Raw genomic sequence first — 22,545 nt, forward strand, 5'->3', positions numbered from 1 at the left:
TGCTTTCAGTTGGCAGCTCACTTGATCCCCGCACGACTTTCTTCCACCCCTGTGGGGAACATGTGGCCTTTTAGAAGCAATTCTTATGTCATAGAATTATAGAATCTCTACAGTACAGAAGGAGGCCATTCGGCCCATCGAATCTGTACCCACCACAATCCCATCCAGGCCCTATTTCTGTAACCCTCATTTATCCTGCTAATCCGCCTGACACTCAACTTAGCACGACCAGTCCACCTAACCCGCACATCTTTGGACAGCAGGAGGAAACCCATGCAGACACGGGGAGAAAGTGCAAACTCCACAGACAGTAACCCGAGGTTGGAATTGAACCTGAGTCCCTGGCGCTGTGGAGCAGCAGTGCAAACCACTGTGCCATCCAGGAATTTGTTTCGCAGGAATCACTTTTTTTTTCTTGGGCTTTACCAACAACAAGTTGTACAACGACCTCAATTAAATTGCACTTTGGTATTTTTTTCAGCAGTTACTTCCGGAAATGGGGTTGACTGACGCCAAGTGAAGCCAATGAGAAGTTTATCTTGGACTTCTAACTCCAATCACCAGTGAGCCCTGCGTGTAGGCTGGGCTCTCTCTGTCTTTTCTGTCTTGCGAGGTTCACAATTGAATTCGCCCAAATTTTGGAGTTCTCGCTTATTAGGCAGTGACATCCACCACTACTGCAGCCGGATGACAAGTCCGAACGGGTGAGCCCAACGCAAATTGTGTTCTTTTTCTGTTTATAATCAAAATTTGCTGTGAAATTATCGCTTCGACTTTTCATTTTCATTTGTTTTTGGTGATGCGTTGAGTGTTGTACCTGAGGTTTTAATTCACTGTCAAGTGCACACTTGAGAAAGATGTTTGAAATAGCCACGCAATAAAATGTGTGCTCACAACGAAACGAGGAAGAGATGGGGGATATTTTTGGACATTACTGCTGATGGTTAGTGGCACTGGCCCCCACAGGAGGTGATGACAGTAGCAATGGGATGGTGTTATGATAAGTCCCTCTCTGTGTGTGATTAAAACCAATGCCAGTTTCGCATTCAATGTTCGCGGCAGAATAAGAACGAGCAGCTCAGTATATATGTGTGATTACGCACTTCTAGAATTCAGTCCAATGTGCTACAACGTAAGTAGCAGAAGTTAGTTTTCTTTAAAGTTGTTGCCTTTCTTTATTAATGATCTTTCTGTCTGTGGCTGTCGGAATCTGTGGAATGCAGTTGCATTTTGAACCTCGGGAGAGAATCTTAATCAACCTGCTCTCTGGATCTGAGATGAGGTTCGCCCTTGGCTGTGTGTGTTAGTCAGAGACTCAGACTTGGCTCCTTCCTCTATTTAGCTAATGTGGATGGAACTGAAGTATAAAGTTTATTTATTAGTGTCATAAGTAGGCTTGCATTAACACTGCAATGAAGTTACTGCAAGAATCTCTTAGCCACCACACCCTGCACCTGTTCGGGCACACCGAGGGAGAATTTAGCACGGCCAATGCATTTAACCAGCAACTCTTTCGGACTGTGGGAGGAAACCCACACAGACGCGGGGAGAACATGCAGATTCCACACAGTCACCCAAACTGGAATCGAATCCAGATCCCTGGCACTGTGAGATAGCGGTGCTAACCATTGTGTCACCGTGCTGCTCTTGAGACTTGGTCTCAACATCTTTGGGTTAGGATGGGGGAAATTTAATCAAGGTTCCTACTGCAAAAATATAGGAACAGAACCATTTACCCCTCCAGCCTGTTCGAGGAGATTATGGATGATCCGTCTAATCCTATCCCCCTCTGTATCTTTTGGTCAACAGAAATTGTGGATTTAAAATTAACAATTGATTAAGCACCAGTTAGTATTTGCAGAAGAGAGTTCCAAACGTTTACCATGCTGTACAGAGATCTGTATTGTGAGCCAATACAGACCTCTGTACAGCACAATCTGTATTGTGGCCTAACCAACATTTTATATAATTCAGCATAACCTTCCTACTCTTAAACTCTACGCCTCAGCTAATAAAGGCAAGTATACTATGTGCTTCTCAACCATTTTATCCACTTGTCCTACTACCTTAAGGGACCAGTGTACATGTACACCAAGGTATCTCTGATCCTTGGTGTTTCCCAGGGTCCTGCCATTCATCATTTATTCCCTTGCCTTGTTTGTCCTTCCCAAATGCAACACCCCACATTTATCTGAACTGAATTCCATTTGCCACTGCTCTGTCTGTAGAATCATAGAATCCCTACAGGACAGAAGGAGGCCATTTGGCCCATTGAATCAGCACCTAATCTCTGAAAGACCATCTTACCCAGTCCCAGTCCACACCCTATCCCTGTAACCTGTAACTCCCCTAATGTACACACCTTGGGACACTAAGGGGCAATTTGGCATGGCCAGTCCAACTAACCAGCAAATTTTTGGAGTGTGGGAGGAAACCAGAGCACCCAGAGGAAACTCACATAGACCTAGGGAGAACATACAAGCTCCACACAGTCACCTAAGGCTGGAATTAAATCTGGATCCCTGGCGTTGTTGGGCAGCAGTGCTAACCACTGCACCACTGTGCTACCCCTGTATCCTCTAGCCAGCCCATCTATATCCTCCTCTAATCTAAAGGAGAAATGTTTGTCATCTATATCAATGATCTGGATGATAATGTGGTAAATTGGATCAGCAAATTTGCTGATGATACAAAGATTGGCGGTGTAGTGAACATTGAGGAAGGTTTTCAACGCTTGCCGAGGGATTTGGACCAGCTAGAAAAATGGGCTGAAAAATGGCAGATGGAGTTTAATGCAGACAAGTGTGAGGTATTGCACTTTGGAAGGACAAATCAATGTAGAACATACAAGGTAAATGGTAGGACACTGAAGAGTGCAGTAGAACAGAGGGATCTGGGAATACAGATACATAATTCCCTAAAAGTGATGTCTCAGGCAGATAGGGTTGTAAAGAGTGCTTTTGGTACATTGGCCTTGATAAATCAAAGTATTAATTATAAGAGTTGGAATGTTATGGTGAGGTTGTATAAGACATTGGTGAAGCTGAATTTAGAGTATTGTGTGCAGTTTTGGTCACCTAATTACAGGAAGGATATTAATAAGGTTGAAAGAGTGCAGAGAAGGTTTATAAGGATGTTGCTGGGACTTGAGAAACTGAGTTACAGAGAAAGGTTGAATAGTTAGGACTTTATTCCCTGGAGCGTAGAAGAATGAGGGGAGATTTGATAGAGGTGTATAAAATAATGATGGGTGTATTTGGTGGGAGATATAGGAGGGATGTCCGAGGTGGATTCTTTGCTCAGAGTGGTTGGCATGCGGAATGGACTGCCTGCTGTGATAGTGGAGTCAGACGCTATAGGAACTTTCAAGCGGTTATTGGATAGGCACATGGAGCACACCAGAATGATAGGGAGTGGGATGGCTTGATCTTGGGTTTAGACATAGCTCAGCACAACATTGAGGGCTGAAGGGCCTGTACTGTGCTGTACTGTTCTATGTATAGATAGAGTGAATGCAAGCAGGTTTCTTCCACTGAGGCTAGGCGAGAATAAAACTAGAGGACATGGGTTAAGGGTGAAGGGGGAAAAGTTTAAAGGGAATGTTAGGGAGGGCTTCTTCACACAGAGTGGTGGGAGTGTGGAATGAGCTGCCAGATGAAGTGGTGAGTGCAGGCTCACTTTTAACATTTAAGAAAAACTTGGACAGGTACAGGGATGAGAGGAATGTGGAGGGAAATGGTCCAGGTGCAGGTCAGTGGGACTAGGCAGAAAAATGGTTTGGCACAGCCAAGAAGGGCCAAAAGGCCTGTTTCTGTGCTGTTATGTTCTATGGTTCTATATCCTCCTCTCTATTTACCATCCTATCAATTTCCATATCATCAGCGAATGTACTGATCAACCTGCTTATATTCAGGTCTAAATCTTTTTGTAGTTTTATGCTTCGATAGTCTCTGTTTACATTGTCTTCCAGTTTTGTGTCATCAGCAAACCTAGACAGGTAACTTTTTATCCCATCATCTATTATTAATAGTTGTGGTAAATAGTCGAGGGTGCAACACAGATTTTTGTGGGACACCAGAAATCCTGCTCGTTATCTCACTGCCTCTTACTCAGCCACATTCCTAACTGGGGCTTGATAAGTCTTCAATTCCATTCCTTCAACTTCAACCCATACGTTCTTATGAGGGATTTTATCTTCTGGTAGTGCACGTAAAAGACATCCATAAACTTTCCTGTGTCCACTAAAAATCAATCAGGTTTGCATGATTCTTACAAAGTTATTCTGGTCCATTTTTAAAGAGAGCAGGCATGATGCACCATGGTGTCGCCAGCCCCTGTTCAAGCTCCAAAACCTAGAGTTCAAGTTTCTGCAACTGGAAGCACTTCCTGCACATGTGGTCATCTTGGATATTGATAGCATTCAAGATGCCCCACTTATGACATGTGCCGCATTCCACTCAGCTGTCCCCGGCAGACATGTCTTAACTATAAAATTTGCGCCTTAGAGTAGAACAATCTTGATGCAGAAAATAATTAACTGATCCCAATAACTAATATGTTTCTTTTAGCTTCAATTATTTAAATGTTGTCCTAAATTCACAACAGGCAATAAAGAAATGGCTGAAGTATTAAATTTGTATTTTGCTTCAGTTTTCACACAGGATTGCATGAATAATGTACCAAAAATTCTGAGAGAAACATGTTTTAGTAAGGAACTGAAGGAAATCCATATTAGCAGAGAAATGATTTTGGGGAAATTGATAGGATTGAAGGTGGATAAATCTCCAGATCCTGATAATCTTCATCCCAGAGTACTTAAGGAAGTGGTCCTGGAAAAAGTACATTCGTTGGTAATTATTTTCCAAAATTGTTTGGACTCTGGACTGGTTCATATAGATTAGAGGGTAGCTAATGTAAGCCTGCTACTCAAAAGGGGAGCTAGAGAGAAAACAGGGAGCTTATAGACCAATAGGCCTAACATCAGTACTGGGGAAATTGCTAGAGTCCATTATCAAGGATTTCATAACTCAGCATTTGGAAGGCAGTGGTATAATCAGACAAAATCAGCATGGATTTACAAAAGGGAAATCATGCTTGACGAATCCATTGGAAATCTTTAAGAAAGTAACTAGAGTTGACCAAGGAGAACCAGTGGATGTGGTTTACTCAGACTTTCAGAAGGCTTTTGACAGGGTCTCATAACAGACTACTGTGTAAAGTTAAAGCACTTGGGACTGCAGGTAATGTCTCCAGATGGATAGAAAGTTGGTTGGCAAATAGGGAGCAAAGAGTTGGCATAAATGGGACTTTTTCTGATTGGCAGTCAAGGACCAGTGGGGTTCCGCACGGATCTGTGCTAGGACCCCAACTGTTCACATTATATATTAATGATTTGGAAGAGGGAACTGAATGTATTATCTCCAAATTTGCGGATGATACAAAGTTGGGTGGGAGGATGAGCTGAGAGGAGGAAGCAGATGCTTCAGTGTGATATGGACAGGCTGAATGTGTGGGCATATGCATAGCGGATGCAGTATAACATGGATAAATGTGAAGTAGCAATAATAGGAAGACTGATTATTACTTGAATGGGCGTAAATTGAGAGAGATGGATATTCAGCAGGATCTGAAAGTAAGTGTGCAGGTACAGGAGGTGATAAAGAAAGCAAATGGAATGTTGGCTTTCATAGCGAGAGAATTTGAATACAAGAATGAGATGTTTTGCCACAATTGTAGAGGGAGTTGGTGAGGCCATACCTGGAATATTGTGTGCAGTTTTGGTGCTCTTATCTGAGGAAGGATGTCCTTGCTATCGAGGGAATACAGCAAGGGTTTACCAGGCTGATTCCTGGGATAGTAGGTCAGTTATATGAGGAGAGACCAAATAGGTTAGGATTATATTCACTGGAGTTTAGAAGAGTGAGAGGGGATCTCATAGAAAGTTATAAAATTCTACAGGGTAGATTCAGAAAGAATGTTCCGATGGTGGGGGGAGTCCAGAACTAGTTGTTGTAGTTTGAGGATAAGGAGTAAACCTTTTAGAATTGAGGTAAGGAGAAATTCTTTCACCCAGAGGATGATGAATATGTGGAATTCATTGCCACAGAATGCAATTGAGGCCAAATCATGTCTGATTTCAAGAAGAAATTAGATATAGCTCTTGGGGCTAAATGGATCAAGGGATATTGAGGGGAGGAGGGATCAGGATATTGAAAATGATCAAAATGAATGGAGGAGCAGGCTGGAAGGGTCGAATGGCCTACTCCTGCTTCTAGTTTCAATGTTTCTATGCTTGGAGTTCATGGCTCTCCATTTCAGCATTGTCCGCTGATCTTCACCTTGAACTTGGGGTACCAAAAAATATGTACAACCCACCAATTGTTTTGAAGAAAGGCTTAATGTCAGTGGAAATCATAATGCTGCCGACTGGGTCCAAGCATAATTATACTGAGATAACTCCGTCATCAGCCAATATGGACAATTCTATATCAATGGTGCACTGACAATCGCAATAAGGGGATTTATAAGGCCAGGTAATTAACACTCTGGAGATCTTTGGAGGCAACTTAATTCTATTTGGAGTCTTTTATTGTTGTTTACTGGTGGCCATTGATTAGAATTTCACACAACAGTAGTTGATATGAGAGTAGAATCATAGAATCTCTATAGTACAGGAAGAGGCCATTTGGCTCATTGCGTCTGTACTGACCACAATCCCACTCGGGCCCGATTCCTGTAACCTCACATTTACCCCACTAATCCCCCTGACTCTAGTGTCAATTTAGCATGGCCAATCCACCTAATCCACACATTTTTGGACTGAGAAGAAACCGGAGCACCCAGAGGAAACCCACGCAGACACAGGGAGAAATTGCAAACTCCACACGGATGGTGACCAAGGCTGGAATTGAACCTAGGTCTCTGGCGTTGTGAGGCAGCAGTGCTGACCATTGTACCACTGTGCCACCCCACATGCACTGAAAGATCAACAGTTGTAATCTGAACATAGCAAGTTTTCTGAATGATAATCATGGCTACTCTTAAAAGTAATATAGAATCCCGACAGTGCTGAAGGAGGCCATTCGGCCTATTGAGTCTGCATCAACCACAATCCCACCCAGGCCCTACCCCCATAACCTCACATATTTACTCTGCTAATCCCGCTGACACCAGGGTCAGTTTAGCATGGCCAGTTAACCTAAGCCACATATCTTTGGGAGGAAACTGGAGCATCCAGAGAAAACCCACACAGACACAGAGAGAATGTGCACTTTCCACACAGACAGTGACCAAGGCTAGAATTGAACTTGGGTCCCTGGCACTGAGAGGCAGCAGTGCTAACCACTGTGCCTCACCCATATATAAATCATCTTATAACTAAAGCTTGTAGGGTGTTACTATTGGCACCACTGAATTTGAATGGTGGAAGACTCTGATGTGCCAAACCATAAAACATGGGCATTCCTTCTTTTTAGTCTCTTTATCAGTATTTTTAAGACGCTTCCAATTTCATTCTTTGGCAAAGCTTTTGGATATCTGTCCCAATATCTCCTTGTGTTTAAAATCTATCTTAGGATGTTTCATTACAAAGAATAATACAGCACAGAACAGGCCCTTCGATCCATCAAGCCTGCGCCGGTACATGGTTTCTATCCTTCTGTTCACCTCCCGTTCATGTGTCTGTCAAGATAGACCTTGAACATCACATTAAATGTTCTACATAAAGGCTTTAGAATCATAGAATCCCACAGTGCAGAAGGAGGCCATTCAGCCCATCAAGTCTGCACCAACCACTATCCCACCCAGGCACTATCCCCATAACCACATGCATTTACCCTAGCTAGTCCCCCTGACACTCGGGCAATTTAGCATGGCCAATCCAGCTAACTCACACATTTTTGGACTGTGGGAGGAAACTGAAGCACCCAGAGGAAATCCACGCGGACACAGGGAGAATGTGCAGACTCTACACAGATAATGACCGAAGTCAGGAATCAAACCTGGGTCCCTGGCACTGTGAGGCAGCAGTGTTAACCACTGTGCCACCATGCTGCCCCAAAAAACTCTACAAATTGTTTTTGATTGTGAAATGTAAATAAGGTCTGGTTCTAATTCTCAAGAAGTGATAATTCTGCTTCACTGAGTGATTTCTATGTTGAAATTTACTGAGGGGAAATAGTCAGTACATAATTGCCATATACTTAGATGAATATATACTTTCGGAACTTTTGACCTCATTACCACCCACTCATAATGCTGAAATACAAGAAAAACTTTTACAATCATAAAAACCATAGAATCATCAAGCCCTACAGTGCAGAAGGAGGCCATTTGGTCCATCAACTCAGCACTGACCATAATCCCACCCAGGCTGTATCTCCACAACCCAATGTATTTACCTTAGCTAGTCCAATGCATTTACCCTAGCTAGCTAGCTTGACGCTAAGGGAAAATTTAGAATGGCCAATCTGCCTAACCCACATATCTTTGGACTGTGGGATGAAACCGGAGCAACTTGGAGGAAACCCACACAAATACGGGATGCAAAAAGAAGCCATTTGGCCCATCAAGCCTGCACTGACCACGATCCCACCCAGGCCATATACCTGTATTTACCCTAACTAGTCCTCCTGACAGTGAGGGGCAATTTAGCATGGCCAATCCACCAAACCTGCACATATTTTTGGACTGCAAGTACTGGAAATCTGAAATAAAAACAGGAAATGCTGGAAAAAAAATGCATCAGGTCTGGCAGCATCAGAGATGACATTTCAAATCCGTGTGACTCTTCCTCTAATTACCGTAAATTCCTGTCCATGGATCATTCCACATGACAAGTATCAGGGAAGCAGAGGCAGATAGGCTGAAAACTATGATGACTTGCTCTCAATCAACTCCTCTCAAAATGCTGTGATTCCACTGCCAAGACAGTTCCTCCTCTTTCTCACCAGTCATAGTTAAATGTATTCTTCAATGATATTATAAAACATTCAACAGATTAATACTTGGAAAAATAACATAATTGCTCCAAGTATTTTCTGATTGAACGGATTAAAACACCCTGTCAAGGTCATCAGTATTTCCAATGTTAGCTGCATTAAGTTTTACCCCCGTAGCGTATGTAGTGAATCTTCAATATATATATATTTAAATTACATCTGTGCACACCTCACGTTTCTGATGGAAATGGTCTGTATGATTTTCCATGTTGTAATTGCATCGTTCCACCACAGGAGATGTTGTACTACTTTAAAATGAGGAAGAATTATATCTTCCCATCTCAATATCCTCTGGCCTCTACTCATGCTTCACCTGAATCTTAAACTTGGTTTTGCCTTCCCATTTGCAATATCATGGGATGTTGCTTCATAACGCATTGAAAGTCATTCGTATAGTTCACACTTCCTGATCCTTTCCACACATAACTCCCTATGACATGTTTCTATGTTACGAATACTTATCAAATCATAGAGTCCCTACAGTGCAAAAGGAGGACACTCGACCCATTGAGTCTGCACCAACCACAGTCCCACCCAGGCATTCCTGTAACTCCACATATTTACCCTGCTAGCCCCCCTGACATTAGAGTGAATTTAACATGGCCAATCAACATATCTTTGCATATCTTTGGACTGTGGGAGGAAACCGGAGCACCCGGAGGGAATCCATGCAGACACAAGGAGAACGTTCAAACTCCATACAGATAGTGACAATGGCCGGAATTGAACCCGGGTCTCTGGCGTTGTGAGGCAGTAGTGCTAACCACTGTGCCACCATGAAGCCCAATACTCTTTAAAGCTTAGTCCCAGTTGGTGCTTCCCATGTGGCCTCTGGTCTTCCTGTTGAACCACCTCCCAATGTGAGCTGTAATTTCTAAAATTCCATTAGGATTTCATACCATACCTGCATAATTGCATCTGGTAAGGTTTGGGAAAGCATCCAACATACCTACAGAATGTAAAGTATGCAATCATTTGTTTCCCAGCAGTTAAAACTTGCTTTTATTTCTCTATTGGCCTTGCTCCCAGTTCTAAGCTTTCATTGCTATCCAGCTCCAAGTTGCTGGAAATTAACAAGTTGGGAACTCCATTCAAAATGTTTTCTATTAGCTCACTTACCAGTTGCATACAGCGTTTTCATTTTTATTAAAGCCAGAGCCAGCCTCCTACCAGGAAGAACATTGCGTTTTAAAGATATCAGGTATCAGATACCCACAATTTCCTGATCGCAACCGTTCTTATATTTCCTTGTTGTCTTTTTGATACCATCTAAAAAGAATAGAAGGCACATACCACTCTTCAGTTTTGTCTTATATCCATTTCTCATTCTTATGTTTGTGGTTTTTAAGAACTGTGCAGTGACATTTTCTTTTAAAGCCCAACTTCTTCATTTCCAAGTGCTGTCCAGTCACAGACAGTAACCACTTCCATCCCAATACCACTAACCCTCTTTCTCCCCATTCGGCCTCCAAACATTGACCTTTCACACAATCCACCACCCCTGTGTCTTCACAGTCAGGAACTAGATTCCCAAACTCAAAGCCCCAAACTGTTCACTCCTTCCAACACACAGCCCAGGCACCTGACTTTTCACCCTCTCCTGTCTTGAACCTCAGATACGTTCTCAACTGCATGTGCTGTGCCTGCTCCTCCCAGTCCAATCCTGGTATTTATAATCAACTGCTTATTTGTAGCCATCTTGTTGAATGTCCTTTGGCCTTAAAGGGATAATTTGTTTCAGAACCTTGAAGAGAAATTTGGAGGTGTACAAAAAAAGACATGTTGTCAGAGTCAGGAGTCAGGGCAAAGGTGGTGACGGCACACTATCAGAATAATGTGGAGGCTTTGGAGAAGGCGCAGAAAAGATCTACCAGGATGTTGCCTGGCATGGAGGGCATTAGCTATGAGGAGAGGTTGGAGAAACGTGGTTTGTTCCCATTGAAACGATGGATGTTGAGGGGAGGCCCAATACAAGTCTACAAGACTATGAGGGACACGGACAGAGTGGATAGTCAGAAGCTTTTCCCCAGCATGGAAGAGTCAATTACTAGGAGGCGTATGTTTAAGGTGCGAGAGACAAAGTTTAGAAGAGATGTACGAGGCAAATGTTTTACACAGAGGGTTAAGGGTGCCTGGAACTCGTTGCCGCTGGAGGTAGTGGAAGCAGATACAATAGTAACTTTTAAGGGGCAGCTTGACAAATGCATGAATAGGATGGGAATAGAGGGATATGGTCCCTGGAAGGGTAAGGAGTTTTAGTTCAGGTAGGCAGCATGGTTGGCAGGCCTGGAGGGCTGAAGGGCTTGTTCCTGTGCTGTAATATTCTTTGTTTGTTCTTTGATTGTCAAATTTTGGTTGCCATTTAGCTTTATGATGTATTATGAGTCTTTCAATTAAACGATTAAGGAGTTTCGGCAGTACATCCAAGATTCACCCAGAATGCCAAAACCAACTCAATGGCCACAAGGGTCGCTGTCAGTGCACCCCTACTTATTCCTTCAGCTGCCCCTCTCCAGGAAGGCAAGTCTCATTGAGGACCGTAATGTCAATTTGGACTCCTGATAGCACTTGTGATATGATTGCAGTTTTTTCTCTGGACAGTCATGCTTAAGATTATCTGTGAGAGTTCTCACATTCTGAGTTGCAAAATTGAAAGTTTTTTTTGGTTACAAGGATGGTGATTGTAGGGAGTGGGGTACCACAACCAGAGGGAAGTGGGAAAGCTTATTTATACAGTAAATGGTAGAACCCTTTAGAGTATTGATAGGCAAAGGGATCTGGGTGTACAGGTACACAGGTCACTGAAAGTGACAACGTAGATGGAGAAGGTAGTCAAAAGACATACAGCATGCTTGTCTTCATCAGCTGGGGCATTGAGTTTAAAAATTGGCTAGCCATGTTGCAGCTTTTTAGAACCTTAGTTAGGCCGCACTTGGAATATAGTGTTCAATTCTGGTTGCCACACTACCAGAAAGATGTGGAAGCTTTGGAGAGGGCACAGAAAAGATTTACCAGGATGTTGCCTGGTATGGAGGGCATTAGAAATGAGGAGAGGTTGGAGAAACTTGGTTTGTTCTCACTGGAACGACGGTTGAGGGGCGACCTGATAGAAGTCTAGAAGATTATGAGGGGCGTAGACAGAAGCTTTTTCCCAGGATGGAAGAGTCAATTACAAGGGGGCACAGGTTTAAGGTGTGAGGGGCAAGGTTTAAAGGAGATGTATGAGGCAGATTTTTTACACAGAGGGTTATCAGTGCCTAGAATTCGTTGCTAGGGAGAGGTAGTGGAAGCGGATACAGTAGTGGCCTTTAAGGGGCGTCTTGACAAATACATGAATAGGATGGGAATGGAGGGATATGATACCCGGAAGAGTAGGGGGTTTTAGTTAAGCTGGGCAGCATGGTCGGTGCAGGCTTGGAGGGCCGAAGGTGCTGTAGATTTCTTTGTTCTTTGTTCCTATTTTTCTCTTCCCCCTTCCCATTCAAGGCGAGCAGTAGCTATCCTGAATAGGGCTTCTCATTCACGGATGCTGCTGCCCCACACGGCTCACAACATGGGTGTCCAAAAACCTTTATGCATCTATTGTACCTAGTGTAGGTTCTTGATTAGGGACTCTCAGGTTCATAGCCCCATCCCCTGTCTCCAGTTCTCCACACCACATGATTGGCAAATGGGCCCTGGTAGAAACCTGCATGTGACTTTGTCCAACATGGGAACCCTAGGGTGCTCTCATTGTCCAATGCATTGGTAGTCAAATTTTAGTGACATGTCAAAGCACAATGAGAGGAATCCCCGCAGCCTTCCTTTTTCCACCAGAGAGCACATTCCTCCCTCACCTGTATTGCCATTGAACAGTTTGTGGTCTGCATTCTGTCTGGGATTTCCCCACTGCCTTCCTGCCATGGGTGGCCCTGCCAGGAACAAGGAACTCCCGATGGCATTGCTCAAGGGATTGTTGGTGCTGACAAGTCTCTCCAACATGTCATAGCGAGGATCTACAAAGAAAACATAGAAGAGTGCAACAGGGATAATGAGAAACTTACAGGAGCAGTGATAGAGAAAGATATTAGAACACAAACTGAAGTGGCAGGAAGAAAACAACTCAATGCAAATATACAGAGAAAGAGAAAAACCTGGCATTCTTGGGAAAATGAGAACTGGAGGAAGTTTGAAAGCAGAAGTTTTATAACAGGAGTCCACCTTGGACAAGAAGTTGAGAAAAAAGAAGACAGGAAAAGGGAACCATTGTAGAATCTCTACAGTACAGAAGGCAGCCCATGAGTCTGTACTGACCACAATCCCACTCTGGTCCTACTCCTGTAACCGCGCACATTTATCCTGCTAGTCCCCCTGACACTAGGGTCAATTGATCACGGCCAATCCATCTAACCCTTTGTGTGGGAGGAAACCTACACAGACATGGGGAGAAAATGCAAACTCAACACGGACAGTGAACCAAGGCTGGAATTGAATCTGGGTCCCTAAGGCTGTGAGGCAGCAGTGTTAACCACAGTACCACCATGCCGTACTTGTAGTTAGCAAGAGGGCGGGCATTATAACTACTTGCAGAAGTTAAAATTACAAGGCAGTGAAGCCTAAAAGTTATAATCCTAAATTTGCACCCCCCCACTAAAATACAAATCTGAGACCAGATTAAATAACTCCAGAAAAGAATCGTGAAACTACTGATGGACCAAATTGATGCAATGATGTGGCTTAGGGGATTCCTACCACCACTTTCTACAAGTGACTCCAATCCTGCAGTACTCTGAAGGCCATTAAGACTGTCTTATCGATGTTACCCATGACCCAAAGAATGAATAGAAATACCTCTTCACAGGATTGAAAGGTAGTCTCTTGATATTCCAAGAAAATTGGTCAGATTGAATGTGGATCAAAGCCCCATGGAACATAACTCTGAGCTGGGAATCACTAGGTGCGACTGATGTGGACATAAGTCAGAGTCAGAAATAGTGGGTGGGCTGCATGTTGCTATAGTTACGTACCCTTTGAAGGATGTGAGGATAATTTTTTGTTTGGTTTGAGTAAGGAGCAATTAGTTCTTGCTATTGCAGCTGGTAGTGTTGGAAAGGACTGATGAAGGAGTTTAAGGTCAGGATTTTATGCAGGCAATGTGTAGAGTTAAGGAGAAAACCATATGTCAAGATCTCAGATCTCATTTAGTGAGTCAGACAAGCAATGGAATACTCTGCATCAGAACACCTGGCTGAAAGAATGGTGTAGGAGGGAAGTTGTTAGGTTTGTGAGGCACTGCAGGTAGTATTGGAACAGTGAGCAATGCTATTTTGTTTAGTCAATGCAAAGTCCCTAAACCAAGCAGTTTTTCCAGCTCTGCTGTGTTGAGGGCAGTCAGACCTCTGCTGAGCCTATGGATTGGACACTCTTCTCTGATGTGGTGCATAGTTTGCTCTCTCCTGCAGGCGTATAGGGCACTGGTACTAATTCCCCATCTGTGGAGGTTGACCAAGTAGGAACCTTGGCTGGTTCTGTACCTGGTGAGGGTGGACCAGTCTTTCCTTGGAAGGTTGAAACCAGTCGTTGTTGGGTTGGGCTTGAGACCAGGTACGTGTTTGTCGTGTCCAGTGATTCCCATTCATTTGTCCAGGTGCAATTTGCACTGAAGTCCTGTGTGGGAGGGTTTGTCCAGATCGACATTCTTGATGGGAGTTGTGCCTTTGGTGGACTGAATAGATCAGCATGAAGTGGCAGGTGGAGGGGCATTGCAAACTTTCTCTCTCATTTTGTGTGTTGCTGCATGTGTGTGCACGCACATTTGTGTGTGCATGGCGACGTACCGTGCTACGGCGTATAAGATCGCGTGTGCTGAGGTCCGGAAGTTGGTGGTAGCAGCATCTTACGTTGAGCTAACTAGTTTTACAATCACATTGTTGACTTTGACCTTGGCTGTGATTGTTTTTAGGTGTTCCTGGAAGGCCAGTGTCCTGTCCAGGGTCACTCCAAGGCATGTTGGAGTTGGGTGGTACTTTAACTTGTAGCCATTCATTTGGATGTCATTTGGGCGGCACAGTAGCACAGTGGTTAGCACTGCTGCTTCACAGCTCCAGAGACGTGGGTTCGATTTCTGGTTTGGGTCGCTTCTGTGTGGAGTTTGCACATTCTCCCCATGTCTGCGTGGGTTTCCTCCAGATGCTCCGGTTTCCTCCCACAGACCAAAGATGTGCGGGTTAGGCTGATTGGCCATGCTAAATTAACTCTTAGTGCCCTGAGATACATAGGTTAGAGGGATTAGTGGGTAAATATGTAGGAATATGGGGATATGTAGGGCCTGCATGGGATTGTGGTCGGTGCAGACTCGATGGGCCGAATGGCCTCTTTCTGTACTGTAGGGCTTCTGTGAGCTCTTGATTGTTTTTCACATTGTGAAGATGGAATATATTGATAAGTCCTTATTTAGGGTCCGGGGGCTTGAGTTGTAAGACAGATGTCATCAGCATGTATGAATTTTTGAGAGGTAGTTTTTGGAAAATGATTTGTGTACAAGTTGAACAGGGTTGGAGCCAGTATTGACCCTTAGGGGAGTCCATTAGTTTGTTTCCTTCATGTACTTATTTCCTGTCCGACACTGATCCTTCAATTGTTCAACAGTGTTCTGGGGTGTAGGGGGAACAGCTTCAAGAGGAGGTCAGTGTTCCAAATACTGTCATAGGTGGCTGTGACATCAAGGAACACAGCGCAACCTTTCTGAAAGCTGGTTTCAATGTAAGTGGTGAGGGCCAGTGCCTGTTCCCCTGTGCTGCAGTCTTTGCAGAAACCAGCTTGGTCGCACAAAGGCTTCTTCTACAATTGGGTGTATGCGCTGAAGGATGACACCTTCAAGGATCTTGTATGGACTGACAGGAGACACATTGGATGGTAGCTAGCTGCAATATGGGGTCTTTTCCGGGTTTTGAGATGGCGATGACTTTTGCTATCAGGCATTTCTTTGGACTGGTGTTGGAATTCCTGACCATCGTGTAAAACTGGGTCAATCAGGCAAGAGCTCAGAGTCCCAGATATTTCATAAATACTGGTGCGTTCAGGTGGCATGAGGGTGGTAGTGCAGTGGGTCATAGCCTTTGATGGAATAATGGCCTGCTTCTTCTGTTCTGATGTGAGATTCTTGCAGGCAAATGATATCAATGGAGTGTTGAGCAAGGACTTTGATGAGGCTTCGCCTGGTTACCGATAGACCTTCAATGTTGAATTGGAATATTCGGAAAGTGGGCCCGGTTGCAATGTAATCTTGGGATGGTTTTCCATTGTTCCTTTCGGCTTTGGAACTTTGACTAGGATTCCTTCTGTGACGACTTCTCATAAAGTTTCCTTTTGGATTTAATTTGCTGATAGAACCATTAGCCTAAATACTAGCGGGAACACAGCATGATCACTGATCTATTGATCCCAGAGGGTCTATTGAAAGGAACCATTCTCTTCAAATTGAACCACTGCCAAGAAAACTAGGGACAGGCAGTTAATGTTACAGTGACACCCACGTTCCAAGTAAGAATTTAAAGAGTAAACAAGGAAGAACGCATTTGTACTTGAACAGAATCTGTTACGGTAATAGTGCATTCCCAAAGCACTCATGGCCAATTAATGACTTTTGACGTGTAGTCTCTGTTGTAAAGTGGAGACAGTAAGAAGTCTCACAACACCAGGTTAAAGTCCAACAGCTTTATTTGGTAGAAAAACCCCCTAGCTTTTGGAGCGCTGCTCCTTCATCAGGTAAGTGGGGGTTCTGTCCACAAACAGGGCATATAAAGACACAAACTCAATTTACAAAATAATGGTTGGAATGCAAGTCTTTACAGGTAATCAATTCTTAAAGTTACAGACAATGTGAGTGGAGAAAGGGTTAAGCACAGGTTAAAGGGATGTGTATTGTCTCCAGACTTCATTATTTTGTAAATTGAGTTTGTGTCCTTAAGTGCCCTATTTGTAACAGAACTCCCGCTTGCCTGATGAAGGAGCAGCGCTCCAAAAGCTAGTGGCTTTTGCTACCAAATAAACTTGTCGGACTTTAACCTGGTGTTGTGAGACTCCTTACTGTGTTTACCCCAGTCCAATACTGGCATCTCCCCATTGTAAAGTGGAGAAACATGGCTAGTATTCAAACAGTAAATTTGCAAAGAGCAAATGATAAGATCCCACAAATTAGAAATGAAAGAAATGACCAGAAAGGGCTGAAGGGCAATGCGAGCTGACCACAGCTCTTCTTCTTCATGTGTCCAGGGGTGATTTACTCTGATTTGAGATGAAAGATGTATGTCCATATCATCTGGCCCTGCCCAATGTGGGCAGGACAGAGAATTCGACAGGCAAGCAAAATGTCCATTGAACTTGTGTGGGTATTTCCGGTCTTAAGCTGAACAGAACCAGAAAATCCTTCCCGTAATCTATCAGCTGAAACTTGGCACCACCTAGCAGTGCAGCATTCCTTCTGTGCCACAGCTGAAGTGTTGGCTGAGATTGTGTGTTGAAGTTCCTTTCTGGAATGGTGTTTGAACACATCACCCAGAGGTAGGATTATTGTCAAGGCTGTCGTACACGAGTGTGTATTTAAACTAAAAAGCCCAAATGGTTGGGATACTGAGGTTATGAATAAACATAATGCAGGATTTAAAATAGAAAGCTCAAGAGTAAAGTTTATTTATTGGTGCCAGAAGTAGGCTTACTTTAACATTGCAATGAAGTTATTGTGAAAATCCCCTAGTTGCCACACTCCTGTGCCTGTTCGGGTACCCTGAGGGAGAATTTAGCACGGCCAATGCACCTAACCATCACGTCTTTCAGACTATCGGAGGAAACTGGAGCACCTGGAGGAAACCCACGCAGACACAGAGAGAATGTGCAGATTCTGCACAGACAGTGACCCAAGCCGGGAACTGAACCTGGATCCCTAGCACTGAGGCAGCAGCACTAACAACTGTGCTGAAGGGATACAGAGAGGTATTTCAGAACGGATAAAAAATAAATTAACAAAAGAATGTGAAGGAAAGAAAATTTTTTTTAAATGGAAAGGGAATGGTAGTGAAACACTTGAATGGTTTGGAGTTGCAATGTTTACAAGTGAATTCATAAAGCAATAGAAGTTGCTGGACAACTCAATGCAGTAATTAGAATGGAGGGAGTTTGTTTTATGTTTCTTTCAGAGGATGTGGGAGTTGCTGGCTAGGCCAACATTTATTATCCATCCCTAATTGCCCTTGAGAAAGTGTTGGTAGCAGTCTATGTGATTTCGATATACCCACAATGTTGCTGGGGAGGAATTTCCAGGATTTTGACCCAGTGACAGTGAAGAAATAGCGATATATTTCTAATCAGGATCATGAGTGGCTTGGAGGGGATCTTCCAGGTTGTGGTGTTCCCATGTATCTACTGCCCTTGTCTTTCTAGCTGGGAGAAGTGGCAGGTTGGAAGATGCTATCAAAGGAACCTTGGCAAGTTGCTGGAGTGCATCTTGTATGTAGTACACACAACTGCCATTGTGGCGGAGGGAGTGAATGTTTAAAATGCTGGATAGGCTGAAAATCCAATGGGCTGCTTTGTCTTGGATGGTGTTGAACTTCTTGAGTGTTGTTGGACCTGAACTGATCCAGGCAAGTGGATCACACTCCTGACTTGCGCCTTATGGATGATAGACAGGCTTGGGGGAGTCAAGATGAATTACTCAACATAGCTAAACTCCTACCCTCGACCTGCTCTTATGGCCACAGTAGTGATACGGATGACCTAGTTAATTTTCTGATTCATAGTAAGCCCCTGGAAATTAATAGTGGGGGATTTGGTGATGGTAATGCCACAGAATGTCAAGGGAGGAAGGATTTATTCTCCCTTGTTGGAGATCATCACCACTTGGCTCTTGTGTGGTACAAATGTTTCTTGCCACTTCTCAGCCCAAGCTTGGATATTGTCCAGGTCTTTTTGCATTTGGATATGGACTGCTTCAGTATCTGAGTAGTCACGAATGATACTGAACATTGTGCAGCGAACATTACCACTTCTGACTTTATTATTAATGAAGCAGTTGAGGACACCACCCTGAACTCTTGCTACAGTGTGTGGGACAGAGATTATTGATCTCCAACAAACACAACCATCTTCCATTGTTCTTTGTGTTAGAGGCAGCACGGTGGCACAGTAGTTATTACTACTGCCTTAAAGTGCCAAGGACCCAAGTTTAATTCTGACCTTGGGTGACTATCTATGTGGAGCTTGTACATTCTCCCCATGACTGTGTGGGCTTCCTCCAGGTGCTCCAGTTTCCTCCCACAGTCCAAAACTGTGCAGGTTAGATGAATTGACCATGCTAAATTGCCCCTTTGTGTCTAAAGATGTGTAGTGTTAGGGTAGGCATCTGCTGTTCTTGTCCTTCTAAAATGGTAGTAGTCGTGGGTTTGGAAGATGATGCCTAATGAGCCTTGGTGAGTTCTCCAGTGAAACTTGTAGGCGGTACACACTTTGGTTTGTCCTGCTTTTTCTGAACAGGGCATACCTGAGCAATTCTCCACGTTGCCAGATAGATGCCAGTGTTGTAGCTGTACTGGAATAGCTTGGCTCAGGATGCCATGGAGCACAGATTTGCTGTCTGAGTGTCATCAGTGAATCAAACTGATTTGTGAAGTCGGGACCTATGGAAGAGGCTGGGATGAATTGTCCACCCGGCACTTCTGGCTGAACATTGTTACAAATGCTTCAGCCTTGTCTTTTGCACTGATGTGCTGGTAACTCCACCACTGAGGACTTTGTGGCGCCATCTCATCTAGTTGGTTGTTTAATTGTCTATCCCCATTCATGACTGGATATGGATATGGACTGTAGAGCTTAGATCTGATCCATTGCTTGTGAGATCACTCAGCTCTCTCTATCACATGCTGCTTTTGCTGTTTGGCATATAAGTAGTCCTGTGCTGTATCTTCAGAGGTTGACACCTCATTTTATGGTATGCCTGGTGCTACACCTGGCGTGCTGCCCTACACTATCCATTGAACCAGGATTGATCCCCTGGTTTAACTTATCCCTTCCAGTCTAATATAAATATTATGGATGCTGGAAAACCGAAATAAAAAGTGCTGGAAAAACTCAGCATGCCTGGAGAGAGAAACAGTTGACATTACCAGTCTAATATGACTTCTCCTCAGAACTGAGGAAAGGTAGAAATGTGAGTTATGCTGTTTAAAAAGAGGGGTTGGAATAAAATAGCAGGCCAAATATAAGTTGTAGGTGAGGAGAAATTAAATGACAAAGGAACACAAGGCTAAGAGAGTGGTAATGATAATATCAAGGACTAAAGCAGTTGTTAACAGTGGAATTACTTCTAATCTAACCTGTTCTTTTAAGCAAGTGAGAGGGATAATGCCAAAAGGCTGCTGCTTCCTTTCTTAAATGTGGGATGTTTTTACTGAGGTCTAAATGCAATTTTAAGGGAATCTGACATGTTTCAACTGCCTAGCCAACCTGACAGCAAAACGATCCAGCTGCAGATATGGTTCAGAAAGGTAATCATTCTCAATTTTTATTATTTTGGCCAGGACGCGCAGGAGTCTCCTGCCAGGATCTACATGAATCAAAAGTGTTCCCTGCCCTAGACTTCCTGCCATCTTTCCCAAATACAAAGCTCTTCCAATTCAAGTCCTAAGCACTACCTGACCACAGTGCTCCAGTGGCATCCTGAGCCAAGCTATTCCAGTACAGCTACAATGCTGGCATCTGTCTGGCAAAATTGCTGAGGCATGTCCTGTTCAGAAAAAGCAGGACAAACCAAACCAAGTGTGTACCTTCTAAATTGCTCCTTGCTGTCCATTAGATGTTTAGGTCAGGGAAGAGATCTGCTATTTTTGTCCATCTAGATCAGGGGTCTCCAAACTATGGGCTGCGTCCAGATCGGAGTTTGGAGACTGCTGTTCTAGATGGTAGGAGATGTGGGTTTGGAAGGTGCTGCCTAAGGAATTTTGGTGAGTCCCTGTACTTCCCCACTGTGCATCCACCTTTGTATAATTGTACTTTTTAAAAATTCATTCATGGGACATGGGCATCGCTAGCTGGCCAGCATTTATGGAGAGGTGTTTTTTGCCCAAGATTTTTTATATAGAAATAAAACAAAGTGATAGATTCCTGAGGCAGGCTTCCCACCTGAATCTGGTCAAATTCAAATCAATTATTCCAGACTTGAGCTCCCAATTTCTGTTAAGGACAGGAGGAGGTTAATTTACACAACACTAATTTCTCCTCTCGCTACCCGTCCACAAACAGGAAGGTTTTCTGATTTATTTCCCTGTTTTAAGCAGTGATGTATTTCCCAACACCTTGGTTTTGGTGCGATTACGAGGCTTCCAGAAACCCCAGCCACCCAGAACAAAAATACAAAATTCCAGGGCACTTTGTCCCGGGTCCCAACTCCACCAGGAGTGAAAAATTCAGGCCGCAGGTAATGCCAGCTTCTTGTTTCCGAATACTGCAGCTTTCAATTTGCCTCTTTATCTGTATGTCATATCGTAATTACACCTGACTGTTGTATGAATGTTAGAAGCATACACATAGCGTTATGATCCCTGCTAATGTTAATACTGGGGTGGCACGGTGACACAGTGGTTAGCATTTCTGCCTCACAGCGTCAGGAACCGGGTTCAATTCTGGCCTCGGGTCACTGTCTGTGGAGTTTGCACATTCTCCCTATGTCTGCGTGGATTTTCTCCGGGTGCTCTGGTTTCCTCCCATAGTCCAGAGATGTGCCGGTTCTGTTGATTGGCCATGCTAAATTGATGCTAGTGTCAGGGAATTAGCAGGGTAAATGTATGGAGTTACAGAAATAGGGCCTGGGTGAGATTGTGGTCGGTAGAGACTCGAAGGGCTGAATGGCCTCCTGCACTATAGGGATTCTCTGATTCAACTCTACGATTCTATGAAGTCAGACTCCAGAGCGAAATCCAGCATGATCAATCCTAACTTTTTTTTAAAGGAACCATGAGGTTAGTTACTAAACAAATTCACAGGAGTCTACTGATGAACTTCCAGCAATTCCTTAACCTTTGTCTTTCATGGTTTAAGTGCTTGTTTTTTCTTTGGCTTCCAGTCAATTCAGATTGGGCTCGTGCATTACTTGAACTCTGGTCAAATTCAAATGGGTTATCCCAGATTTGAGCTCCCAATTTCTGTTATGAGCAGGAGGAGGTTAAGTTACACAGCACTAATTTCTCCTCTCACCGCCCATCCATAAGCAGGAAGGTTTTATCATTTATTTCCTGTTTGTAGGTGGTGGCACACTTCCCAAAACTTTGATTTTAGTGCGATCCAGTTTTCTATTAATAACTCCACAGCAAACTCGAGATAGGATGAACTCACAGGGTTAGTTTATTTGCACACATTCGAAACGTGGAGGAGGGTTGTACGTTGCCAAGAGAGGAGTAGAGAAAATAAATATTGTTTCATGTGAGTTCCAAAAGCAGAAGCAAAGTCCACTGAGAAATCCCTTCATGAGATCGGTAAACTGAAAACCTGTGCTGGATAATTCACTTTTCTGGTGGTG

At 43.7% G+C, this 22,545-nt stretch overlaps 1 protein-coding gene across 3 annotated transcripts in view; it reads left to right on the forward strand.

The window, feature by feature from the left end:
* Window positions 1-614: 614 nt before the first annotated feature.
* Window positions 615-22,545, forward strand: part of pik3r6 (phosphoinositide-3-kinase regulatory subunit 6) — a 93,420-nt gene continuing 71,489 nt past the window's right edge. For all 3 annotated transcript variants that reach the window (XM_080208930.1, XM_080208931.1, XM_080208932.1), the window contains exon 1: window positions 615-704. The gene's annotated coding sequence lies outside the window, so the exon portion shown is untranslated. The remainder of the gene's footprint in view (window positions 705-22,545) is intronic.

This window comes from Carcharhinus amblyrhynchos, chromosome 21 (assembly GCF_965287045.1).
Source record: "Carcharhinus amblyrhynchos chromosome 21, sCarAmb.v2.hapA, whole genome shotgun sequence".
NCBI lineage: Eukaryota > Metazoa > Chordata > Chondrichthyes > Carcharhiniformes > Carcharhinidae > Carcharhinus > Carcharhinus amblyrhynchos.